The sequence below is a fragment of the Arachis stenosperma genome, chromosome 1 (genome assembly GCF_014773155.1).
Source record: "Arachis stenosperma cultivar V10309 chromosome 1, arast.V10309.gnm1.PFL2, whole genome shotgun sequence".
Taxonomy (NCBI): Eukaryota; Viridiplantae; Streptophyta; class Magnoliopsida; order Fabales; family Fabaceae; genus Arachis; species Arachis stenosperma.
This window is the reverse complement of record NC_080377.1, coordinates 81354292-81379274: the sequence shown is the minus strand read 5'-3', so window position 1 is coordinate 81379274 and position 24983 is coordinate 81354292. Positions and strand designations below refer to the sequence as shown.

The 24983-nt window shown below is 41.2% G+C and overlaps 2 non-coding genes across 2 annotated transcripts; one reads left to right on the top strand and one right to left on the bottom strand.

Moving 5' to 3' along the window:
- The first annotated feature begins 14796 nt into the window (after nucleotides 1-14796).
- Nucleotides 14797-14904, top strand: LOC130952113 (small nucleolar RNA R71). The gene has a single exon (XR_009074298.1). It is a non-coding gene; the product is annotated as a small nucleolar RNA R71 (small nucleolar RNA).
- Nucleotides 14905-23395: 8491 nt separating this feature from the next.
- On the bottom strand, nucleotides 23396-23499 carry LOC130948698 (small nucleolar RNA R71). Its single transcript, XR_009073171.1, has one exon. It is a non-coding gene; the product is annotated as a small nucleolar RNA R71 (small nucleolar RNA).
- Nucleotides 23500-24983: the final 1484 nt, after the last annotated feature.

The window sequence follows — 24983 nt, the reverse complement described above, 5'->3', positions numbered from 1 at the left end:
TATAAAAATATGCGAATGCAGATGCATGAAGGTACTGATAAAGAGAAGAGTTATTGACTAGGAAAAACTAAAGATAGGAAGGAAAGAACGATCATACCATGGTGGGTTGTCTCCCACCTAGCACTTTGCTTTAACGTCCATAAGTTGGACGCTCCACTAGCTCAATCCTCTGGCATGTGGGGGTCTTCCAAGAGGAAGATCTCAAGTTCCTTATTTTTTTGTATCTTCTCGCCATGGTACAGCTTCAGACGTTGTCTATTAACTTTGATAAGTTCAGAGCTTGAAGGGTGGCTGAGGTGATGAACTCCGTATGGTTCGGCCTTCTCTACTCTATATGGACCTTCCCATCTTGATCTCAACTTGCCTGGCATGAGCCTCAGTCGAGATTTGTAAAGAAGGACTAAATCCCCAGGTTGGAACTCTTTTCTCTTGATGTGCTGATCATGTACAGCCTTCATCTTCTCCTTGTATATTCTTGAGTTCTCATAAGCTTCTAGGCGAAGGCTCTCCAGTTTTTGCAGTTGCAGCTTCCTTTCAGCTCCAGCTTGCTCAATTCCCATGTTGCATTCCTTGACTGCCCAAAAGGCTCTGTGCTCTACTTCAACTGGGAGATGACAAGCTTTTCCATAAACTAAGCGAAAAGAACTCAGCCCAATGGGTGTTTTATATGCTGTCCTGTATGCCCATAGTGCATCTTGTAGCCTGGTGCTCCAGTCTTTTCTATGAGGTTTGACTATCTTCTGCAAGATATGTTTTATCTCTCTGTTTGACACCTCGACTTGCCCATTGGTTTGAGGGTGGTATGCTGTTGCAACCTTATAAATTATCCCATGCTTCTGCATCAATCCTGTTAGTTTCCTGTTACAGAAATGGGTGCCTTGATCACTCACGATTGCTCGTGGTGATCCAAAGCGGCAAATAATATGGTTTCTCACAAAGGAAACAACAATGTTAGCATCATCAGTGCGGGTAGGAATTGCTTCCACCCATTTGGAAACATAATCCACAGCTAACAATATATAAAAATGACCATTAGAATTTGGAAACGGACCCATGAAGTCAATGCCCCAAATATAAAAAATTTCACAGAAAAGCATAATTTGTTGAGGCATCTCATCCCTCCTGGATATATACCAAATTTTTGGCATGGAAGACAAGATTTACAAAACTCAGCAGCGTCTCTAAAAAGAGTAGGCCATCAGAATCCACAGTCTAAGATCTTTCTAGCTGTTCTTTGAGGGCCAAAATGTCCTCCACTCTCAGATGAGTGACAGGCCTCTAAAATGGACTGGAATTCTAATTGAGGCACACAACGTCTAATTACCTGATTAGCGCCACATCTCCACAAATATGGGTCATCCCATATATAATATTTAGACTCACTTTTCAGCTTGTCATTTTGATGCTTAGAAAAGTGTGGAGGAAATGTGCGGCTAACTAGATAATTAGCTACAGGTGCGTACCAAGGGGCTACTTCAGATACTGCTTGAAGGTTATCTAATGAGAAATTATCATCTATAGGAGTAGAATCATCCTTAATGTGTTCAAGGCGACTCAAATGGTCTGCCACTAGATTCTGGTTACCACTCCTATCCTTTATTTCTAAATCAAATTCTTGTAAAAGCAGTATCCAACGTATGAGCCTTGGTTTGGACTCCTTTTTAGCTAATAAATACTTTAAAGCTACATGGTCCGAATACACTACTACTCTAGTACCAAGTAAATAAGCTCGGAATTTATCCAGAGCAAAAACAATAGCAAGAAGCTCTTTCTCAGTAGTAGTATAATTGGACTGGGCAGCGTCTAAAGTCTTAGACGCATAAGCAATAACAAAAAGATCCTTACCTTCACGCTGAGCCAGCGCTGCTCCTACTGCATGGTTGGAAGCATCGGACATGATTTCAAACTGCTGGCTCCAGTCTGGTCCTCTCACAATTGGAGCTTGAGTCAGGTTGGTCTTCAGCTTATCAAACGCTTGCTTACAATCCTCACTGAACTCGAACTCAATATCCTTCTGCAGTAATCTGGATAAGGGAAGTGCTACCTTACTGAAGTCCTTAATAAATCTCCTGTAAAAACCTGCATGTCCAAGGAACGAACGGACTTTCCTCACAGAGGAGGGGTAAGGTAAACTAGAAATAACATTCACCTTTGCTGGATCTACAGAAATACCAGTATTAGATACAACATGTCCAAGTACAATCCCTTGTTTAACCATAAAATGACATTTTTCAAAATTTAATACAAGGTTTGTATTGACACATCTATCCAATACTCTAGATAATCCATCTAAGCAAAGGCTAAAAGAATAACCATAAATGCTAAAATCATCCATAAAAACCTCCATACAATCCTCAATAAGATCAGAGAAAAGACTCATCATGCACCTCTGGAAAGTAGCTGGTGCATTGCACAAGCCAAAGGGCATTCTCTTGTAAGCATAAGTCCCAAAAGGACATGTAAAAGTAGTCTTTTCCTGATCCTCACGAGCTATATGAATCTGGAAATAACCTGTGTAACCATCTAGAAAGCAGTAATGTGATTTACCTGACAGGCGATCCAGCATTTGATCAATGAATGGGAGTGGGTAGTGATCCTTGCGAGTAGCTTGGTTGAGACGCCTGTAATCAATGCAGACTCTCCAAGCGTTCTGTACTCTGGTTGCTATGAGCTCTCCATGCTCATTCTTCACTGTAGTGACTCCAGACTTCTTGGGCACCACTTGTACTGGGCTAACCCATTCACTGTCAGAGATGGGATAGATGATACCTGCTTCCAATAGTCTGGTCACTTCCTTTTTGACAACTTCCAAAATAGTGGGATTTAGTCTTCTTTGGGGTTGGCAAACAGGTCTTGCTCCTTCCTCTAAGAATATTCTATGCTCACATACTTGAGGGTTGATGCCTACTATGTCTGCCAAACTCCATCCAATTGCTTTCTTGTGCTTCCTCAGCACATTAAGTAACTACTCTTCTTGTTCAGGAGTGAGGTCCTGTGTAATGATAACTGGAAACTTCTGTCCATCTTCAAGATAAGCGTATTTGAGATGTGGAGGGAAAGGTTTCAACTCTATCTTCTGGTCATGGGCAGGCTCTGGATTGTCTGGAGTTTGTGAAAATGCCGAAGTATCCTTATTGTCAGTTAATAGAGTCCCCACACTTGGACTTTGTTCTGTGTACTTTTCTTCCAGCTCTTCCTGGTGAATTTCAGCTACAGTTTCATCTATGATATCACACTGCAAAATAGAATGATCTTCTGGAGGGTTGTTCGTGACTCCATTCAAATTGAAGATTACTATTTGGCCATCTATTTCAAAAGAATATGTTCCTGAAAAAGCATCTAATTTGAATCTTGATGTCTTCAGGAATGGTCTGCCAAGTAGGATTGATGATGGCTTATCTGAGTCATTATTGGGCATTTCCAAGATATATAAGTCAGTGGGAAATGTGAGCCATTTAATGTTCACCAAAACATCTTCAGCAACTCCAGTTACTGTAATAATGCTTTTATCTGCCAACACAAAACGAGCTGCCGACCTTTTTAAGGGAGGGAGCCTTAAAACATCATATACATATAAGGGCATTATACTAACACATGCTCCTAAATCGCACATGCAGTCATAAATTACTACACCACCAATAGTACAACTAACTATACAAGGACCTGGGTCACTACATTTTTCAGGTAAATTTCCCATTAAAGCAGATATAGAACTTCCTAAAGGAATAGTTTCTAATTCATTAATTTTGTCTTTATGTATGCACAAATCTTTTAGAAACTTTGCATATTTAGGTACCTGTTGAATGACATCAAAAAGGGGAACAGTTACCTCAACCTTTTTGAAGATTTCTACCATTTTGGGGTCAGGTTCCAACTGCTTCCTGGGCTTCCTCGCAAGTTGTGGAAATGGAATGGGAGTGGTGTTTTCTGTAGTGTCTACACCTTTTGGTGCTTCCTCCTATGATTGAGCTTTTTCTTTCTCAGTTATGTCCTTTATGTCCTCTTCCTCTTCAACATCTTCTAATTCTACTACCTCTTCAGCTGAGGCGTGTTCTGGTGAGCTTGGCTCTTCCTGATCTCTCTCCTACAGTGTGGTTCCAGACCTTAGGGTGATGGCATTAATACCACCCTTTGGGTTAGGTAATGGTTGAGAGGGGAGTCCACCAGAGCTTGAGGACTGGTTGTTGGAGTTATTCATTGATCCAATCTGTGAGACAAGGGCTTGCAAAGTAGAATTTAAACCATTCAGAGTAGAAGTAAGGTTGTTTTCCATGGCCTGTTGCCTCCGATCAATAGCTTGTAGTAATTCATCATTAGGAGATGAAGATGGGTAAGTGATCTGAGAGGTCTGCTAAGATGCTTGAGGTTGTCTCAAATGAGGTGCTCTGTAGGACTGAGTATGATTCTGCTGCCTGAAATTGTTATTGTTATTCCACCTCTGATTTCCATTGTTATCTCTGCCTCCTCTGTTAGAATTGTCCCTCCAACCCAGTTTAGAATTGTCTCTCCAACCTTGGTTAGAGTTATCCTGCCATCCTTGGTTATAGTTGCCACCTTGATTGTACCCTTGATTGAGGCGGTCATGAAAGTTGTGAGTGGCTGCTACAGTATTGTGTAAAGTAATCTGCACAGCTCCAACCAGAAGACAATACTGTAATCTGCACAGATGCCGCACAGATGCCGCACAGATGCCGCACATTCTTTGTGGAACTAACTGCTGGCTATGCTGTGGTGGAGAAGGCTAAACTTGCTGAGGTTATTGTTGATTCAGTTGCATCTGCTTCAGCAAGTTAGTCATTTCACATAGACTCTGGGCTATAGCAGTAGTCTCTGTATTAGTGGATACCTTCGCAATAGCTCTTAATCGACTTTGTCTCTGCCTATGATTCATAGTAGAGTCAGCTAAGTCTCTGATCAATTGCCATGCTTCGTCCGTAGTCTTGTACTTTTTCATAGAACCATTGCAAGCACCTTCCAGTGTGGTCCTATCTTGAGATCTCAGACCCTGTGTAAAGTAACCGAGCAAAACTATCTTGTTAATCATATGATAGGGACATGCATCTCGAAGTGTATTGAAGCGTTCCAAGTATTCATAGAGGGTTTCAGATTCATCCTGAATGATCATAGACATGTCCTTCCTTAGCTTATTAGCAACTTCAGCTGGAAAGAATTTATCCAGAAATTCTCTCCTAAGTGTATTGGTGCACGAAATTGTGATCACTACTTTTCACAACTCAAATAATCCCTAGTAATGGCCCCAAAGACTTGGTGCTCAATACCATGGCATAAACACAACTTCGCACAACTAACCAGCAAGTGCACTGGGTCGTCCAAGTAATAAACCTTACGCGAGTAAGGGTCGATCCCACGGAGATTGTTGGTATGAAGCAAGCTATGGTCACCTTGTAAATCTTAGTCAGGCAGACTCAAATGGGTATGGATGATATATGAATAAAACATAAAGATAAAGATAGAGATACTTATGTATATCATTGGTGAGAGCTTCAGATAAGCGTATGAAGATGCTTTGTCCCTTCCGTCTCTCTGCTTTCCTACTGTCTTCATCCAATCCTTCTTACTCCTTTCCATGGCAAGCTTATGCAAGGGTTTCACCGTTGTCAGTGGCTACCTCCCATCCTCTCAGTGGAAATGTTCAACGCACCCTGTCACGGCACGGCTATCCATCTGTCGGTTCTCAATCAGGCCAGAATAGAATCCAGTGATTCTTTTGCGTCTGTCACTAACGCCCCGCCCTCAGGAGTTTGAAGCACGTCACAGTCATTCAATCATTGAATCCTACACAGAATACCACAGACAAGGTTAGACCTTCCGGATTCTCTTGAATGCCGCCATCAGTTCTTGCCTATACCACGAAGACTCTGATCTCACGGAATGGCTGGCTCGTTTGTCAGGCGAGCGCTCGGTTGTCAGGCGATCAACCATGCATCGTGTATCAGGAATCCAAGAGATAAACATTAGAGCCTTGTTGCTTGTAGAACTACAGTGGTTGTCAATCACGCGTTCATAAGTGAGAATGATGATGAGCGTCACATAATCATCACATTCATCAAGTTCTTTACTGCGAATGAATATCTTGGAATAAGAACAAGCTGAATTCAATAGAAGAACAATAGTAATTGCATTAATACTCGAGGTACAGCAGAGCTCCACACCTTAATCTATGGTGTGTAGAAACTCCACCGTTGAAGATACATAAGAACAAAAGTGATCATTGGCTTCGGTCCCAGAGAGGGAACCAAAAGAACCAAGATCTGATCTAAGAATTAGATGTCCGAAGATGCCAAATACAATAGTAAAAGGTCCTACTTATAGGGAACTAGTAGCTTAAGAATTACAAAGATGAGTAAATGACATAAAAATCCACTTCCGGGCCCACTTGGTGTGTGCTTGGGCTGAGCATTGAAGCATTTTCGTGTAGAGACTCTTCTTGGAGTTAAACGCCAGCTTTTGTGCCAGTTTGGGCGTTTAACTCCCACTTTGGTGCTAGTTCCGGCGTTTAACGCTGGGAATTCTGAGGGTGACTTTGAACGCCGGTTTGGGCCATCAAATCTTGGGCAAAGTATGAACTATCATATATTGCTGGAAAGCCCAGGATGTATACTTTCCAAAGCCGTTAAGAGCGCGCCAATTCGGCTTCTTTAGCTCCAGAAAATCCACTTCGAGTGCAGGGAGGTCAGAATCCAACAGCATCTGCAGTCCTTTTCAGTCTCTGAATCAGATTTTTGCTCAGGTCCCTCAATTTCAGCCAGAAAATACCTGAAATCACAGAAAAACACACAAACTCATAGTAAAGTCCAGAAAAGTGAATTTTAACTAAAAACTAGTAAAAATATACTAAAAACTCAACTAAATATACTAAAAACATACTAAAAACAATGCCAAAAAGCGTACAAATTATCCGCTCATCACAACACCAAACTTAAATTGTTGCTTGTCCTCAAGCAACTGAAAATCAAATAAGATAAAAAGAAGAGAATATGCAATGAATTCCAAAATCATCTATGAAGATCAGTATTAATTAGATGAGCGGGGCTTTTAGCTTTTTGCCTCTGAATAGTTTTGGCATCTCACTTTATCCTTTGAAATTCAGAATGATTGGCTTCTTTAGGAACTCAGAATCCGGATAGTGTTATTGATTCTCCTAGTTAAGTATGATGATTCTTGAACATAGCTACTTTATGAGTCTTGGCCGTGGCCCAAAGCACTCTGTCTTCCAGTATTACCACCGGATACATACATGCCACAGACACATAATTGGGTGAACCTTTTCAGATTGTGACTCAGCTTTGCTAGAGTCCCCAATTAGAGGTGTCCAGGGTTCTTAAGCACACTCTTTTTGCCTTGGATCACAACTTTATTTCTTTCTTTTTCTTTCTTTTTCTCTTCTATTTTCTTTTTTTTTCGCTTTTCTCCCTCTTTTTTTTTTTGTATTCACTGCTTTTTTTCTTGCTTCAAGAATCATTTTTATGATTTTTCAGATCCTCAGTAACATGTCTCCTTTTTCATCATTCTTTCAAGAGCCAATATTCATGAACCACAAATTCAAAAGACATATGCACTGTTCAAGCATACATTCAGAAAACAAAAGTGTTGCCACCACATCAAAATAATTAATCTGTTATAAGATTCAAAATTCATGCAATTCTTCTCTTTTTCAATTAAGAACATTGTTTATTTAAGAAAGGTGATGGATTCATAGGACATTCATAACTTTAAGGCATAGACACTAAGACACTAATGATCATAAGACACAAACATAGACAAACATAAGCATGAAAATTTGAAAAACAAGAAAATAAAGAACAAGGAGATTAAAGAACGGGTCCACCTCAGTGATGGCGGCTTGTTCTTCCTCTTGAAGATCTTATGGAGTGCTTGAGCTCCTCAATGTCTCTTCCTTGTCTTTGTTGCTCCTCTCTCAAGATTCTTTGATCTTCTCTAATTTCATGGAGGAGGATGGAATGTTCTTGGTGCTCCACCCTTAGTTGTCCCATGTTGGAACTCAATTCTCCTAGGGAGGTGTTAATTTGCTCCCAATAGTCTTGTGGAGGAAAGTGCATCCCTTGAGGTATCTCAGGGATCTCATGATGAGAGGGGTCTCTTGTTTGCTCCATCCTTTTCTTAGTGATGGGCTTGTCCTTATCAATGAGGATGTCTCCTTCTATGTCAACTCCAACTGAATAACAGAGGTGACAAATGAGATGAGGAAAGGCTAACCTTGCCAAGGTAGAGGACTTGTCCGCCATCTTATAGAGTTCTTGGGCTATAACCTCATGAACTTCCACTTCTTCTCCAATCATGATGCTATGAATCATGATGGCCCGGTCTAGAGTAACTTCAGACCGGTTGCTAGTGGGAATGATTGAGCGTTGGATAAACTCCAACCATCTCCTAGCCACGGGCTTGAGGTCGTGCCTTCTTAATTGAACCGGCTTCCCTCTTGAATCTCTCTTCCATTGGGCGCTGGTGCACGAAATTGTGATCAATACTTTTCAAAACATAAACAATCCCTAGTAATGGCTCCAAAGACTTGGTGCTCAATACCATGGCATAAACACAACTTCGCACAACTAACCAGCAAGTGCACTGGGTCGTCCAAGTAATAAACCTTACGCGAGTAAGGGTCGATCCCACGGAGATTGGTGGTATGAAGCAAGCTATGGTCATCTTGTAGATCTCAGTCAGGCAGACTCAAATGGGTATGGTGATAAACGAATAAAGCATAAAGATAAAGATAGAGATACTTATGTATATCATTGGTGTAAGAGCTTCAGACAAGCGTATGAAGATGCCTTCCCTTCCGTCTCTCTGCTTTCCTACTGCCTTCATCCAATCCTTCTTACTCCTTTCCATGGCAAGCTCGTGTAGGGTTTCACCATTGTCAGTGGCTACCTCCCATCCTCTCAGTGAAAGCGATTGGCATATGCCCTGTCACGGCATAGCGGAATTCAGCTGTCGGTTCTCGGTCAGGCCGGAATAATATCCATTGATACTTTTGCGTCTGTCACTAACGCCCTAGCCTGCTAGGAGTTTGAAGCACGTCACAGTCATTCAATCATTGAATCCTACTCAGAATACCACAGACAAGGTGAGACCTTCCGGATTCTCTTGAATGCCGCCATCAATTCTTGCCTATACCACGAAGACTCTGATCTCACGGAATGGCTGGCTCGTTTGTCAGGCGAGCACTCGGTTGTCAGGCGATCAACCATGCATCGTGTATCAGTAATCCAAGAGATATTCACTAAGCCTCGCATGCTTGTAGAACAAGAATGGTTGTCAGTCACCTTGTTCATAGGTGAGAATGATGATGAAGTGTCACAGATCATCACATTCATCAAGTTGAAGAACAAGTGATATCTTGGATAAAGAACAAGCGGAATTGAATGGAAGAACAATAGTAATTGCATTAATACTCGAGGTACAGCAGAGCTCCACACCTCAATCTATGGTGTGTAGAAACTCCACCGTTGAAAATACATAAGCATAAGGTCTAGGCATGGCCGAATGGCCAGCCTCCCAATGATCTAAGATAGCATAAAACGAAGATAGCTACCAAAGTCCTCTAATACAATAGTAAACGGTCCTACTTATAGATAACTAGTAGCCTAAGGTGTACAAAGATGAGTAAATGACATAAAAATCCACTTCCGGGCCCACTTGGTGTGTGCTTGGGCTGAGCAATGAAGCATTTTCGTGTAGAGACTCTCCTTGGAGTTAAACGCCAGCTTTTATGCCAGTTTGGGCGTTTAACTCCCAATTAGGTGCCAGTTCCGGCGTTTAACGCTGGAATTTCTTGAGGTGACTTTGAACGCCGGTTTGGGCCTTCAAATCTTGGGCAAAGTATGGACTATCATATATTGCTGGAAAGCCCAGGATGTCTACTTTCCAACGCCGTTGAGAGCGCGCCAATTGGGCTTCTGTAGCTCCAGAAAATCCACTTCGAGTGCAGGGAGGTCAGAATCCAACAGCATCTGCAGTCCTTTTGAGTCTCTGGATCAGATTTTTGCTCAGATCCCTCAATTTCAGCCAGAAAATACCTGAAATCACAGAAAAACACACAAACTCATAGTAAAGTCCAGAAAAGTGAATTTTAACTAAAAACTAATAAAAATATACTAAAAACTAACTAAAAGATATCAAAAACATACTAAAAACAATGCCAAAAAGCGTACAAATTATCCGCTCATCACAACACCAAACTTAAAATGTTGCTTGTCCCCAAGCAACTGAAAATCAAATAAGATAAAAAGAAGAGAATATGCAATGAACTCCAAAAACATCTATGAAGATCAGTATTAATTAGATGAGCGGGGCTTTTAGCTTTTTGCCTCTGAATAGTTTTGGCATCTCACTTTATCCTTTGGAATTCAGAATGATTGGCTTCTTTAGGAACTCAGAATCCAGATAGTGTTATTGATTCTCCTAGTTAAGTATGATGATTCTTGAACACAGCTACTTTATGAGTCTTGGCCGTGGCCCAAAGCACTCTGTCTTCCAGTATTACCACCGGATACATACATGCCACAGACACATAATTGGGTGAACCTTTTCAGATTGTGACTCAGCTTTGCTAAAGTCCCCAATTAGAGGTGTCCAGGGTTCTTAAGCACACTCTTATTTGCCTTGGATCACAACTCTTATTCTTTTCTTTTTTCTTTCTTTTTCTCTTTCTTCTCTCTTTTTTTTTTCTTTTTCGGGTTTTTTTTTTTCGCTTGCTTTCTTCCTTTTTTTTTTGTATTCACTGCTTTTTCTTGCTTCAAGAATCATTTTTATGATTTTTCAGATCCTCAGTAACATGTCTCCTTTTTCATCATTCTTTCAAGAGCCAACATTCATGAACCACAAATTCAAAAGACATATGCACTGTTCAAGCATACATTCAGAGAACAAAAGTGTTGCCACCACATCAATATAATTAAACTGTTATAAAATTCAGAATTCATGCAATTCTTTCCTTTTCAATGAAGCACGTTTTTATTCAAGAAAGGTGATGGATTCATAGGACATTCATAACTCTAAGGCATAGACACTAAGACACTAATGATCATAAGACACAAACATAGACAAACATAAGCATAAAATTTGAAAAACAGAAGAATAAAGAACAAGGAAATCAAGGAACGGGTCCACCTTAGTGATGGCGGCTCTTTCTTCCTCTTGAAGATCCTATGGAGTGCTTGAGCTCCTCAATGTCTCTTCCTTGTCTTTGTTGCTCCTCTCTCATGATTCTTTGATCTTCTCTAATTTCATGGAGGAGAATGGAGTGTTCTTGGTGCTCCACCCTTAGTTGTCCCATGTTGGAACTTAGTTCTCCTAGGGAGGTGTTTACTTGCTCCCAATAGTCTTGTGGAGGAAAGTGCATCCCTTGAGGCATCTCAGGGATCTCTTGATGAGAGGGGTCTCTTGTGTGCTCCATCCTTTTCTTGGTGATGGGCTTGTCCTCATCAATGGGGGTATCTCCTTCTATGTCAACTCCAACTGAATAATAGAGGTGACAAATGAGATGAGGAAAGGCTAGCCTTGCCAAGGTGGAAGACTTGTCCGCCACTTTATAGAGTTCTTGGGCTATAACCTCATGAACTTCCACTTCTTCTCCAATCATGATGCTATGAATCATGATGGCCCGGTCTATGGTAACTTCGGACCGGTTGCTAGTGGGAATGATTGAGCGTTGAATGAACTCCAACCATCCTCTAGCCACGGGCTTGAGGTCATGCCTTCTCAATTGAACCGGCTTACCTCTTGAATCTCTCTTCCATTGTGCGCCCTCTTCACATATAACTGTGAGGACTTGGTCCAACCTTTGATCAAAGTTGACCCTTCTTGTGTAAGGATGTTCATCTCCTTGCATCATAGGCAAGTTGAACGCTACCCTCACACTTTCCGGACTAAAATCCAAGTATTTCCCCCGAACCATAGTAAGATAATTCTTTGGATCCGGGTTCACACTTTGATCATGGTTCTTGGTGATCCATGCATTGGCATAGAACTCTTGAACCATCAAGATTCCGACTTGTTGAATGGGGTTGGTAAGTACTTCCCAACCTCTTCTTCGGATCTCATGGCGGATCTCCGGATATTCACCCTTTTTGAGTGAAAAGGGGACCTCGGGGATCACCTTCTTCAAGGCCACAACTTCATAGAAGTGGTCTTGATGCACCCTTGAGATGAATCTATCCATCTCCCATGACTCGGAGGTGGAAGCTTTTGCCTTCCCTTTCCTCTTTTTAGAGGTTTCTCCGGCCTTGGATGCCATAATGGTTATGGAAAAACGAAAAAGCAATGCTTTTACCACACCAAACTTAAAATGTTTGCTCGCCCTCGAGCAAAAGAAGAAAGAAGAGAGTAGAAGAAGAAGAAATGAGGGAGAGGGAGATGGTGGTGTGTTCGGCCAAAGAAGGGGGAGAAGTGGTGTTTAGGTTGTGTGAAAATGAAGAAGTGAAGAAGGGTATTTATAGGAGAGAGGGGAGAAGGAGTTCGGCCAAGTATGGGTGGGGATTTATGAAGGATGGATGTGAGAGGTGAAGAGAAAGATGGGATTTGATAGGTGAAGGGTTTTTGGGGAAGAGGTATTGAGGTGATTGGTGAATGGGGGAAGAAGAGAGAGGGTGGTGGTGGGGTCCTGTGGGGTCCACAGATCCTGTGGTGTCAAGGAAAAGTCATCCCTGCACCAAATGTTGCTCAAAATCACGTTTTGAGCCATTTCTGGTGTTAAACGCCGGGCTGGTGCCCATTCCTGGCGTTTAACGCCAGGTTCTTGCCCCTTTCTGGCGTTTAACGCCAGTCTGGTGCCCCTTTCTGGCGTTAAACGCCCAGAATGGTGCCAGACTGGGCGTTAAACGCCCAACTGCTAGGTTTACTGGCGTTTGAACGCCAGCAACATCTTCCTCCAGGGTGTGCTATTTTTCTTCCTGTTTTTCATTTTGTTTTTGCTTTTTTCATTGATTTTGTGACTTCTTATGATCATCAACCTACAAAAAACATAAAATAACAAAAGAAAATATATAAAATATAATCATTGAGTTGCCTCCCAACAAGCGCTTCTTTAATGTCAGTAGCTTGACAGATGGCTCTCATTGAGCCTTACAAATGATCAGAGCAATGTGGGAACCTCCCAACACCAAACTTAGAGTTTGAATGTGGGGGTTCAACACCAAACTTAGAGTTTGGTTGTGGCCTCCTAACACCAAACTTAGAGTTTGACTTTGGGGGCTCTATTTGTCTCTGATTTGAGGGAAGCTCTTCAAGCTTCATCTCCATGGTGACAGAGGGATATCCTTGAGCCTTGAACACAAAGGATTCTTCATTCACTTGAATGATTAGTTCACCTCTATCAACATCAATCACAGCCTTTGCTGTGGCTAGGAAGGGTCTGCCAAGGATGATGGATTCATCCATGCACTTCCCAGTCTCTAGGACTATGAAATCAGTAGGGATGTAATGGTCTTCAACTTTTACCAAAACATTCTCTACAAGTCCATGAGCTTGTTTTCTTGAGTTGTCTGCCATCTCCAATGAGATTCTTGCAGCTTGTACCTCAAAGATCCCTAGCTTCTCCATTACAGAGAGAGGCATGAGGTTCACACTTGACCCTAAGTCACACAAGGCCTTCTTGAAGGTCATGGTGCCTATGGTACAAGGTATTGAAAACTTCCCAGGATCTTGTCTCTTTTGAGGTAATTTCTGCCTAGACAAGTCATCCAGCTCTTTGGTGAGCAAGGGAGATTCATCTTCCCAAGTCTCATTTCCAAATAACTTGTCATTTAGCTTCATGATTGCTCCAAGATATTTAGCAACTTGCTCTTCGGTGACATACTCATCCTCTTCAGAGGAAGAATACTCATCAGAGCTCATGAAAGGCAGAAGTAAATCCAATGGAATCTCTATGGTCTCATTTTGAGCCTCAGATTCCCATGGTTCCTCATTGGGGAACTCAGAGGAGGTTGGTGCACGTCCATTGAGGTCTTCCTCAGTGGCGTCCACCTCCTCTCTTTCCTCTCCATATTCGGCCATGTTTATGGCTTTGCACTCTCCTTTTGGATTTTCTTCTGTATTACTTGGGAGAGTGCTAGGAGGGAGTTCAGTAACTTTCTTGCTCAGCTGACCCACTTGTCCTTCCAAATTTCTGATGGAGGACCTTGTTTCATTCATGAAACTTTGAGTGGTTTTGATTAGATCAGAGACCATTGTTGCTAAGTCAGAGGTATTCTGCTTAGAACTCTCTGTCTGTTGCTGAGAAGATGATGGAAAAGGCTTGTTATTGCCAATTCTGTTTCTTCCACCATTATTGTTATTGAAACCTTGTTGAGGTCTCTCTTGATTCTTCCATGAGAAATTTGGGTGATTTTTCCATGAAGAATTATAGGTGTTTCCATAGGGTTCTCCTAGGTAATTCACCTCTTCCATTGAAGGGTTCTCAGGATCATAAGCTTCTTCCTCAGATGAAGCTTCCTTAGTACTGCCAAGTGCATTTTGCATTCCAGACAGACTTTGAGAAATTAAATTGACTTGTTGAGTCAATATCTTGTTCTGAGCCAATATGGCATTCAGAGTGTCAATCTCAAGAACTCCTTTCTTCTGACTAGTCCCATTGTTCACAGGATTCCTTTCAGAAGTGTACATGAATTGGTTATTTGCAACCATTTCAATTAGCTCTTGAGCCTCTGCAGGCGTCTTCTTCAAATGCAGAGATCCTCCAGCAGAGCTATCCAAAGACATCTTGGATAGTTCAGAGAGACCATCATAGAAGATACCTATGATGCTCCATTCAGAAAGCATGTCTGAGGGACATCTTCTGATTAATTGTTTGTATCTTTCCCAAGCTTCATAGAGGGATTCTCCATCCTTCTGTCTGAAGGTTTGGACTTCCACTCTAAGCTTACTCCATTTTTGAGGTGGAAAGAACTTTGCCAAGAAGGCATTGACTAGCTTTTCCCAAGAGTCCAGGCTATCCTTAGGTTGTGAGTCCAACCATATTCTAGCTCTGTCTCTTACTGCGAAAGGGAATAGCATCAGTCTATAGACCTCAGGGTCAACCCCATTAGTCTTGACTGTGTCACAGATTTGCAAGAACTCAGCTAAAAACTGATGAGGATCTTCCATTGGAAGTCCATGGAACTTGCAATTCTGTTGCATTAGAGAAACTAATTGAGGCTTAAGCTCAAAGTTGTTTGCTCCAATGGCAGGGATAGAGATGCTTCTCCCATAGAAGTTGGGAGTGGGTGCAGTAAAGTCACCCAGCACCTTCCTTGCATTGTTGGCATTGTTGTTGTTTTCGGCTGCCATGTGTTCTTCTTCTTTGAAGAATTCGGTCAGGTCCTCTAAAGAGAGTTGTGCTTTGGCTTCTCTTAGCTTTCTCTTCAAGGTCCTTTCAGGTTCAGGATCAGCTTCAACAAGAATGCCTTTGTCTCTGCTCCTGCTCATATGAAAGAGAAGAGAACAAGAAATATGGAATCCTCTATGTCACAGTATAGAGATTCCTTGAAGTGTCAGAGGAAAAGAAAAATAGAAGAAGAGAAGGTAGAAGAATTCGAACTTGATTAGATAGAGTTCGAATTGTGCATTAGGAAGGAGTAGTACTCCATAAATAGAAGGATGTGGAAAGGAGGGAAGAGGATTTTCGAAAATTCAATGAAAAAGATTTTGAAACATTTTGAAAAACACTTAATTGATTTTCGAAAATAAAAGTGAGAAAGAAATCAAGTGATTTTTGAAAAAGACTTTGAAATTAGAAATTAAAAAGATTTGATTGAAATACTATTTTGAAAAAGATGAGGTTAAGAAGATATGATTAGTTTTAAAGAGATGTAATTGAGAAGATATGATTTGAAAACAATTTTAAAAGATATGTTTTGAAATCAATTTTAAAAGATTTAATTTTGAAAATTAGTGACTTGCCTAACAAGAAAAGATATGATTCAAACATAAAACCTTCCTCAACAGAAAAGGCAAAAAATGTTCAATCAAATCATTAATTGTTAGTAAGTATCTTTGAAAAAAGGAAAGAAATTGATTTTGAAAACATTTGATTGAAAAGATATGATTTGAAAAAGATTTGATTTTGAAAAACTTTGAAAACTTGAAAAAAAAATTGATTTGAAAACAAAATTCTTCCCCCTAGCACCATCCTGGCGTTAAACGCCCAGAATGGTATACATTCTGGCGTTTAACGCCCAAAATGCTACCTCTTTGGGTGTTAAACGCCCAACCAGGCACCCTGGCTGGCGTTTAAACGCCAGTCTGTCTTCTTCACTGGGCATTTTTGAATGCTCAGCTTTTTCGGTATAATTCCTCTGCAGCATGTTCTGAATCTTCAATTCTTTGTATTATTGACTTGAAAAGACACAGATTAAAAATATTTTTGGGTTTTTAATAATCAAAAATGCAACAAGAATCAAATAACAATGCATGCAAGACACCAAACTTAGCAGTTTGTGTACTACTGACACTATATGAGACACATAAACACTCAAGCCAAAAGAATTCAAAGATCAGAGTAAGAAATCATCAAGAATTACTTGAAGATCCTTAAGACACATGAATGAATGCATGCAATTGACACCAAACTTAAGATGAGACACTAGACTTAAGCAAGAAACATCAAATATTTTTGGTTTTTATGATTTTGTGATTTTTTTTGTGTTTTTTCGAAAATTAAGTGGAAAAAGATATCAAAATTCTTAATGAGAATTCCAGGAATCAGTGCAATGCTAGTCTAAGACTCCGGTCCAGGAATTAGACATGGCTTCACAGCCAGCCAAGCTTTCAAAGAAAGCTTCGGTCCAAAACACTAGACATGGCCAAAGGCCAGCCAAGCCTTAGCAGATCACTGCTCCAAAAGCAAGATTGATAAAAATCATCAAGCTCTTGTGATGATAAGTTGAAACCTCGGTCTAATGAAATTAGACATGGCTTCTCAGCCAGCCAGATTTCAACAAATCATCATGAAACTCTAGGATTCACCTTCAAGAATTTCGAAAAAAAATAAATGCCTAATCTAAGCAACAAGATGAACCGTCAGTTGTCCATACACAAGAACAATCCCCGGCAACGGCGCCAAAGACTTGGTGCACGAAATTGTGATCAATACTTTTCAAAACATAAACAATCCCTAGTAATGGCTCCAAAGACTTGGTGCTCAATACCATGGCATAAACACAACTTCGCACAACTAACCAGCAAGTGCACTGGGTCGTCCAAGTAATAAACCTTACGCGAGTAAGGGTCGATCCCACGGAGATTGGTGGTATGAAGCAAGCTATGGTCATCTTGTAGATCTCAGTCAGGCAGACTCAAATGGGTATGGTGATAAACGAATAAAGCATAAAGATAAAGATAGAGATACTTATGTATATCATTGGTGTAAGAGCTTCAGACAAGCGTATGAAGATGCCTTCCCTTCCGTCTCTCTGCTTTCCTACTGCCTTCATCCAATCCTTCTTACTCCTTTCCATGGCAAGCTCGTGTAGGGTTTCACCATTGTCAGTGGCTACCTCCCATCCTCTCAGTGAAAGCGATTGGCATATGCCCTGTCACGGCATAGCGGAATTCAGCTGTCGGTTCTCGGTCAGGCCGGAATAATATCCATTGATACTTTTGCGTCTGTCACTAACGCCCTAGCCTGCTAGGAGTTTGAAGCACGTCACAGTCATTCAATCATTGAATCCTACTCAGAATACCACAGACAAGGTGAGACCTTCCGGATTCTCTTGAATGCCGCCATCAATTCTTGCCTATACCACGAAGACTCTGATCTCACGGAATGGCTGGCTCGTTTGTCAGGCGAGCACTCGGTTGTCAGGCGATCAACCATGCATCGTGTATCAGTAATCCAAGAGATATTCACTAAGCCTCGCATGCTTGTAGAACAAGAATGGTTGTCAGTCACCTTGTTCATAGGTGAGAATGATGATGAAGTGTCACAGATCATCACATTCATCAAGTTGAAGAACAAGTGATATCTTGGATAAAGAACAAGCAGAATTGAATGGAAGAACAATAGTAATTGCATTAATACTCGAGGTACAGCAGAGCTCCACACCTCAATCTATGGTGTGTAGAAACTCCACCGTTGAAAATACATAAGCATAAGGTCTAGGCATGGCCGAATGGCCAGCCTCCCAATGATCTAAGATAGCATAAAACGAAGATAGCTACCAAAGTCCTCTAATACAATAGTAAACGGTCCTACTTATAGATAACTAGTAGCCTAAGGTGTACAAAGATGAGTAAATGACATAAAAATCCACTTCCGGGCCCACTTGGTGTGTGCTTGGGCTGAGCAATGAAGCATTTTCGTGTAGAGACTCTCCTTGGAGTTAAACGCCAGCTTTTATGCCAGTTTGGGCGTTTAACTCCCAATTAGGTGCCAGTTCCGGCGTTTAACGCTGGAATTTCTTGAGGTGACTTTGAACGCCGGTTTGGGCCTTCAAATCTTGGGCAAAGTATGGACTATCATATATTGCTGGAAAGCCCAGGATGTCTACTTTCCAACGCCGTTGAGAGCGCGCCAATTGGGCTTCTGTAGCTCCAGAAAATCCACTTCGAGTGCAGGGAGGTCAGAATCCAACAGCATCTGCAGTCCTTTTGAGTCTCTGGATCAGATTTTTGCTCAGATCCCTCAATTTCAGCCAGAAAATACCTGAAATCACAGAAAAACACACAAACTCATAGTAAAGTCCAGAAAAGTGAATTTTAACTAAAAACTAATAAAAATATACTAAAAACTAACTAAAAGATATCAAAAACATACTAAAAACAATGCCAAAAAGCGTACAAATTATCCGCTCATCAGGCGCCCTCTTCACAAATGTCAGTGAGGACTTGGTCTAACCTTTGATCAAAGTTGACCCTTCTTGTGTAAGGATGTTCATCTCCTTGCATCATGAGCAAGTTGAATGCCAACCTCACATTTTCCGGACTAAAATCTAAGTATTTCCCCCGAACCATTGTAAGCCAATTCCTTGGGTTCGGGTTCACACTTTGATCATGGCTCTTGGTGACCCATGCATTGGCATAGAACTCTTGAACCATTAAGATTCCAACTTGTTGAATGGGGTTGGTAAGAACTTCCCAACCTCTCCTTCGGATCTCATGTCGGATCTCCGGATATTCACTCTTTTTGAGTTTGAAAGGGACCTCGGGGATCACCTTCTTCAAGGCCACAACTTCATAGAAGTGGTCTTGATGCACCCTTGAGATGAATCTCTCCATCTCCCATGACTCGGAGGTGGAAGCTTTTGCCTTCCCTTTCCTCTTTCTAGAGGTTTCTCTGGCCTTGGATGCCATAAATGGTTATGGAAAAACAAAAAGCAATGCTTTTACCACACCAAACTTAAAAGGTTTGCTCATCCTCGAGCAAAAGAAGAAAGAAGAGAGTAGAAGAAGAAGAAATAGGGGAGAGGGAGATGGCTTTGTGGTTCGGCCAAAAGGGGAAGAAGTAGTATTTAGTGTGTGTGAAAATGAAGGAGTGAAGATGGGTTTATATAGGGCTGAAAAGAGGGGTAGGGTTCGGCCATTATGGGTGGGTTTGGGGGGGAAAGTGGTTTGAATTTGAATGGTGAGGTAGGTGGGGTTTTATGAAGGATGGATGTGAGTGGTGAAGAGAAAGATGGGATTTGATAGGTGAAGGGTTTTTGGGGAAGAGGTATGGAGGTGATTGGTGAATGGGTGAAGAAGAAAGAGGGTGGTGGGGTTGGTGGGTGATGAGCGGATAATTTGTACGCTTTTTGGCATTGTTTTTAGTATGTTTTTGATATCTTTTAGTTAGTTTTTAGTATATTTTTATTAGTTTTTAGTTAAAATTCACTTTTCTGGACTTTACTATGAGTTTGTGTGTTTTTCTGTGATTTCAGGTATTTTCTGGCTGAAATTGAGGGACCTGAGCAAAAATCTGATCCGGAGACTGAAAAGGACTGCAGATGCTGTTGGATTCTGACCTCCCTGCACTCGAAGTGGATTTTCTGGAGCTACAGAAGCCCAATTGGTGCGCTCTCAACGGCGTTGGAAAGTGGACATCCTGGGCTTTTCAGAAATATATGATAGTCCATACTTTGCCCAAGATTTGATGGCCCAAACCGGCGTTCAAAGTCACCTTCAGATTTCCCAGCGTTAAACGCCGGAACTGGCACCTAAATGGGAGTTAAACGCCCAAACCGGCATAAAAGCTGGCGTTTAACTCCAAGAAGAGTCTCTACACGAAAAATGCTTCATTGCTCAGCCCAAGCACACACCAAGTGGGCCCGGAAGTGGATTTTTATGTCATTTACTCATCTCTGTACACCCTAGGCTACTAGTTCTCTATATATAGGACCTTTTACTATTGTATTATGATCCTCGAATCTTTTGGACATCTAGTTCTTAGATCATTGGGAGGCTGGCCATTCGACCATGCCTAGACCTTGTTCTTATGTATTTTCAACGGTGGAGTTTCTACACACCATAGATTAAGGTGTGGAGCTCTGCTGTACCTCGAGTATTAATGCAATTACTATTGTTCTTCTATTCAATTCCGCTTGTTCTTTGTCCAAGATATCACTTGTTCTTCAACTTGATGAATGTGATGATCCGTGACACTCATCATCATTCTCACCTATGAACGTGTGACTGACAACCACCTCCGTTCTACCTTAGATTGGGTGAATATCTCTTGGATTCCTGATACACGATGCATGGTTGATCACCTGACAACCGAGTGCTCGCCTGACAAACGAGCCAGCCATTCCGTGAGATCAGAGTCTTCGTGGTATAGGCAAGAACTGATGGCGGCATTCAAGAGAATTCGGAAGGTCTAACCTTGTCTGTGGTATTCTGAGTAGGATTCAATGATTGAATGAATGTGACGTGCTTCAAACTCCTGAAGGCGGGGCGTTAGTGACAGACGCAAAAGAATCAATGGATTCTATTTCGGCCTGATCGAGAACCGACAGATGGATAGCCGTGCCGTGACAGGGTGCGTTGAACATTTCCACTGAGAGGATGGGAGGTTGCCACTGACAACGGTGAAACCCTTGCATAAGCTTGCCATGGAAAGGAGTAAGAAGGATTGGATGAAGACAGTAGGAAAGCAGAGAGACGGAAGGGACCAAGCATCTTCATGCGCTTATCTGAAGCTCTCACCAATGATATGCATAAGTATCTCTATCTTTATCTTTATGTTTTATTCATATATCATCCATACCCATTTGAGTCTGCCTGACTAAGATTTACAAGGTGACCATAGCTTGCTTCATACCAACAATCTCCGTGGGATCGACCCTTACTCGCGTAAGGTTTATTACTTGGATGACCCAGTGCACTTGCTGGTTAGTTGTGCGGAGTTGTGATGAAGAGTTGAGATTGCAATGAGCGTACCATGTTGATGGCGCCATTGATGATCACAATTCCGTGCACCAAGTTTTTGGCGCCGTTGCCGGGGATTGTTTCGTGTATGGACAACTGACGGTTCATCTTGTTGCTTAGATTAGGTATTTTTTCAGAGTTCTTAAGAATGAATTCTAGAGTTTCATGATGATCTGTTGAAGTCTGGCTGGCTGTGAAGCCATGTCTAATCTTATTGGACTGAGGTTTCAACTGATCATCATAAGAGCTTGTTGATCCCTATCAATCTTGCTGTTGGAGCAATGATCTGCTGAGGCTTGGCTGGCCATTGGCCATGTCTAGTGTTTTGGACCGAAGCTTTCTTTGAAAGCTTGGCTGGCTGTGAAGCCATGTCTAATTCCTGGACCGAAGTCTTAGACTAGCATTGCAATGATTCCTGGAATTCTAATTAAGAATTCTGAAACCTTTATTTTCTATTTTCATATAATATTCGAAAAAGCACAAAAAAATTACAAAACCCTAAAAACAAAAAAAAAATATTTTATGTTTCTTGTTTGAGTCTAGTGTCTTATTTTAAGTTTGGTGTCTTTCATGCATTGTTATTGATCTTGGTTCTATTTTCAAGTTAATAGTACAGGGAACTGAAGATTCAGAACATGCAGCAGAGGAATTACACAGAAAAAGCTGGGCGTTCAAAACGCACAGTGAAGAAGGACAGACTGGCGTTTAAACGCCAGCCAGGGTACCTGGTTGGGCGTTTAACGCCCAAAAAGGTAGTGCATTGGGCGTTAAACGCCAGAATGTGCACCATTCTGGGCGTTTAACGCCAGGATGGCACAAGGGGGAGGATTTTGTTTTCAAATCAATTTTTTTTCAAATTTTCAAAGTTTTTCAAAATCAAATCTTTTTCAAATCATATCTTTTCAATCAAATGTTTTCAAAATCAATTTCTTTCCTTTTTCAAAGATACTTGCTATCAATTAATGATTTGATTCAACATTTCAAGTATGTTGCCTTTTCTGTTGAGAAAGGTCTAATATTTGAATCATATCTTTTCTTGATAGCCAAGTTATTAATTTTTAAAATCAAATCTTTTTAAAATTGTTTTCAAATCATATCTTCTCAATCACATATTTTTTTAAACCAATCATATCTTCTTAACCTCATCTTTTTCAAAATAGTTTTCAATCAAATCTTTTTTATTTCTAATTTCAAAATCTTTTTCAAAAATTACTTGATTTCTTTCCCACTCTTGGTTTTCGAAAATCAATTAAAGTTTTTCAAAATGTTTTCAAAATCTTTCACTTAATTTTCGAAAATTTCTTCCTCTCTTCTCACATCCTTCTATTTATGGAGTACCACTCCTTCTCAATGCACAATTCGAACTCTCTCTGATTAAGTTCGAATTCTTCTCCTTCTTCTTTCTATTTTTCTTCTTCTCTGACACCTCAAGGAATCTCTACACTGTGACATAGAGGATTCCATATTTTCTTGTTCTTTTCTCTTTCATATGAGCAGGAGCAAAGACAAAGGCATTCTTGTTGAAGCTGTCCCTGAACCTGAAAGGACCTTGAAGCGAAAGCTAAGAGAAGCTAAGGCACAACTCTCTACAGAGGACCTAACAGAAATCTTCAAGGAAGAAGAAACCATGGCAGCCGAAAACAACAACAATGCCAACAATGCAAGGAAGGTGCTGGGTGACTTTACTGCACCTACTCCCGACTTCTATGGGAGAAGCATCTCTATCCCTGCCATTAGAGCAAACAACTTTTAGCTTAAGCCTCAATTAGTTTCTCTAATGCAACAGAATTGCAAGTTCCATGGACTTCCATTGGAAGATCCTCATCAGTTCTTAGCTGAATTCTTGCAAATCTGTGACACTGTCAAGACTAATGGGGTTGACCCTGAGGTCTACAGACTTATGCTATTCCCCTTTTCTGTAAGAGACAGAGCTAGGACATGGTTGGACTCACAACCTAAAGAAAGCCTGGACTCATGGGAAAAGCTAGTCAATGCCTTCTTGGCAAAGTTCTTTCCACCTCAAAAATTGAGTAAGCTTAGAGTGGAAGTCCAAACCTTCAGACAGAAGGATGGAGAATCCCTCTATGAAGCTTGGGAAAGATACAAACAATTGATCAGAAAATGTCCATCTGACATGCTTTCTGAATGGAGCATCATAGGTATTTTCTATGATGGTCTGTCTGAACTATCCAAGATGTCTTTGGATAGCTCTGCTGGAGGATCTCTTCATCTGAAGAAGACGCCTACAGAAGCTCAAGAGCTAATTGAAATGGTTGCAAATAACCAATTCATGTACACTTCTGAAAGGAATCCTGTGAACAATAGGACAAGTCAGAAGAAAGGAGTTCTTGAGATTGATACTCTGAATGCCATTCTGGCTCAAAACAAGATATTGACTCAACAAGTCAATTTGATTTCTCAAAGTCTGTCTGGAATGCAAAATGCACCTGGCAGTACTCAGGATGCTTCATCTAAAGAAGAAGCTTATGATCCTGAGAACCCTTCAATGGAAGAGGTGAATTACCTAGGAGAACCCTATGGAAACACCTATAATTCTTCATGGAGAAATCATCCAAATTTCTCATGGAAGAATCAAGAGAGACCTCAACAAGGTTTCAATAACAATAATGGTGGAAGAAACAGGTTTAGCAATGGCAAGCCTTTTACATCATCTTCTCAGCAACAGACAGAGAGTTCTAAGCAGAACACCTCTGACTTAGCAACCATGGTCTCTGATCTAATCAAAACCACTCAAAGTTTCATGACTGAAACAAGATCCTCCATTAGGAATTTGGAGGCACAAGTGGGACAGCTGAGCAAGAAAGTTACTGAACTCCCTCCAAGTACTCTCCCAAGCAACACAGAAGAAAATCCAAAAGGAGAGTGTAAGGCCATCAACATGGCCGAATTTGGAGAGGAAGGAGAGGAAGTGAACGCCACTGAGGAAGACTTCAATGGGCGTGCACTGACCTCCACTAAGTTCCCCAATGAGGAACCATGGGAATCCGAGGCTCAAAATGAGACCATAGAGATTCCATTGGACTTACTTCTGCCTTTCATGAGCTCTGATGAGTATTCCTCCTCTGAAGAGGATGAATATGTCACTGAAGAGCAAGTTGCTAAATACCTTGGAGCAATCATGAAGCTAAATGACAAGTTATTTGGAAATGAGACTTGGGAGAATGAACCTCCTTTGCTCACCAAAGAACTGGATGACTTGTCTAGGCAGAAATTACCTCAAAAGAGACAAGACCCTGGGAAGTTTTCACTACCTTGTACCATAGGCACCATGACCTTCAAGAAGGCTCTGTGTGACTTAGGGTCAAGTGTAAACCTCATGCCTCTCTCTGTAATGGAGAAGCTAGGGATCTTTGAGGTACAAGCTGCAAGAATCTCACTAGAGATGGTAGACAATTCAAGAAAACAAGCTTATGGACTTGTAGAGGATGTTCTGGTAAAAGTTGAAGACCATTACATCCCTACTGATTCATAGTCCTAGAGACTGGGAAATGCATGGATGAATCCATCATTGGCAGACCCTTCCTAGCCACAGCAAAGGCTGTGATTGATGTTGACAGAGGTGAACTGATCATTCAAGTGAATGAAGGATCCCTGTGTTT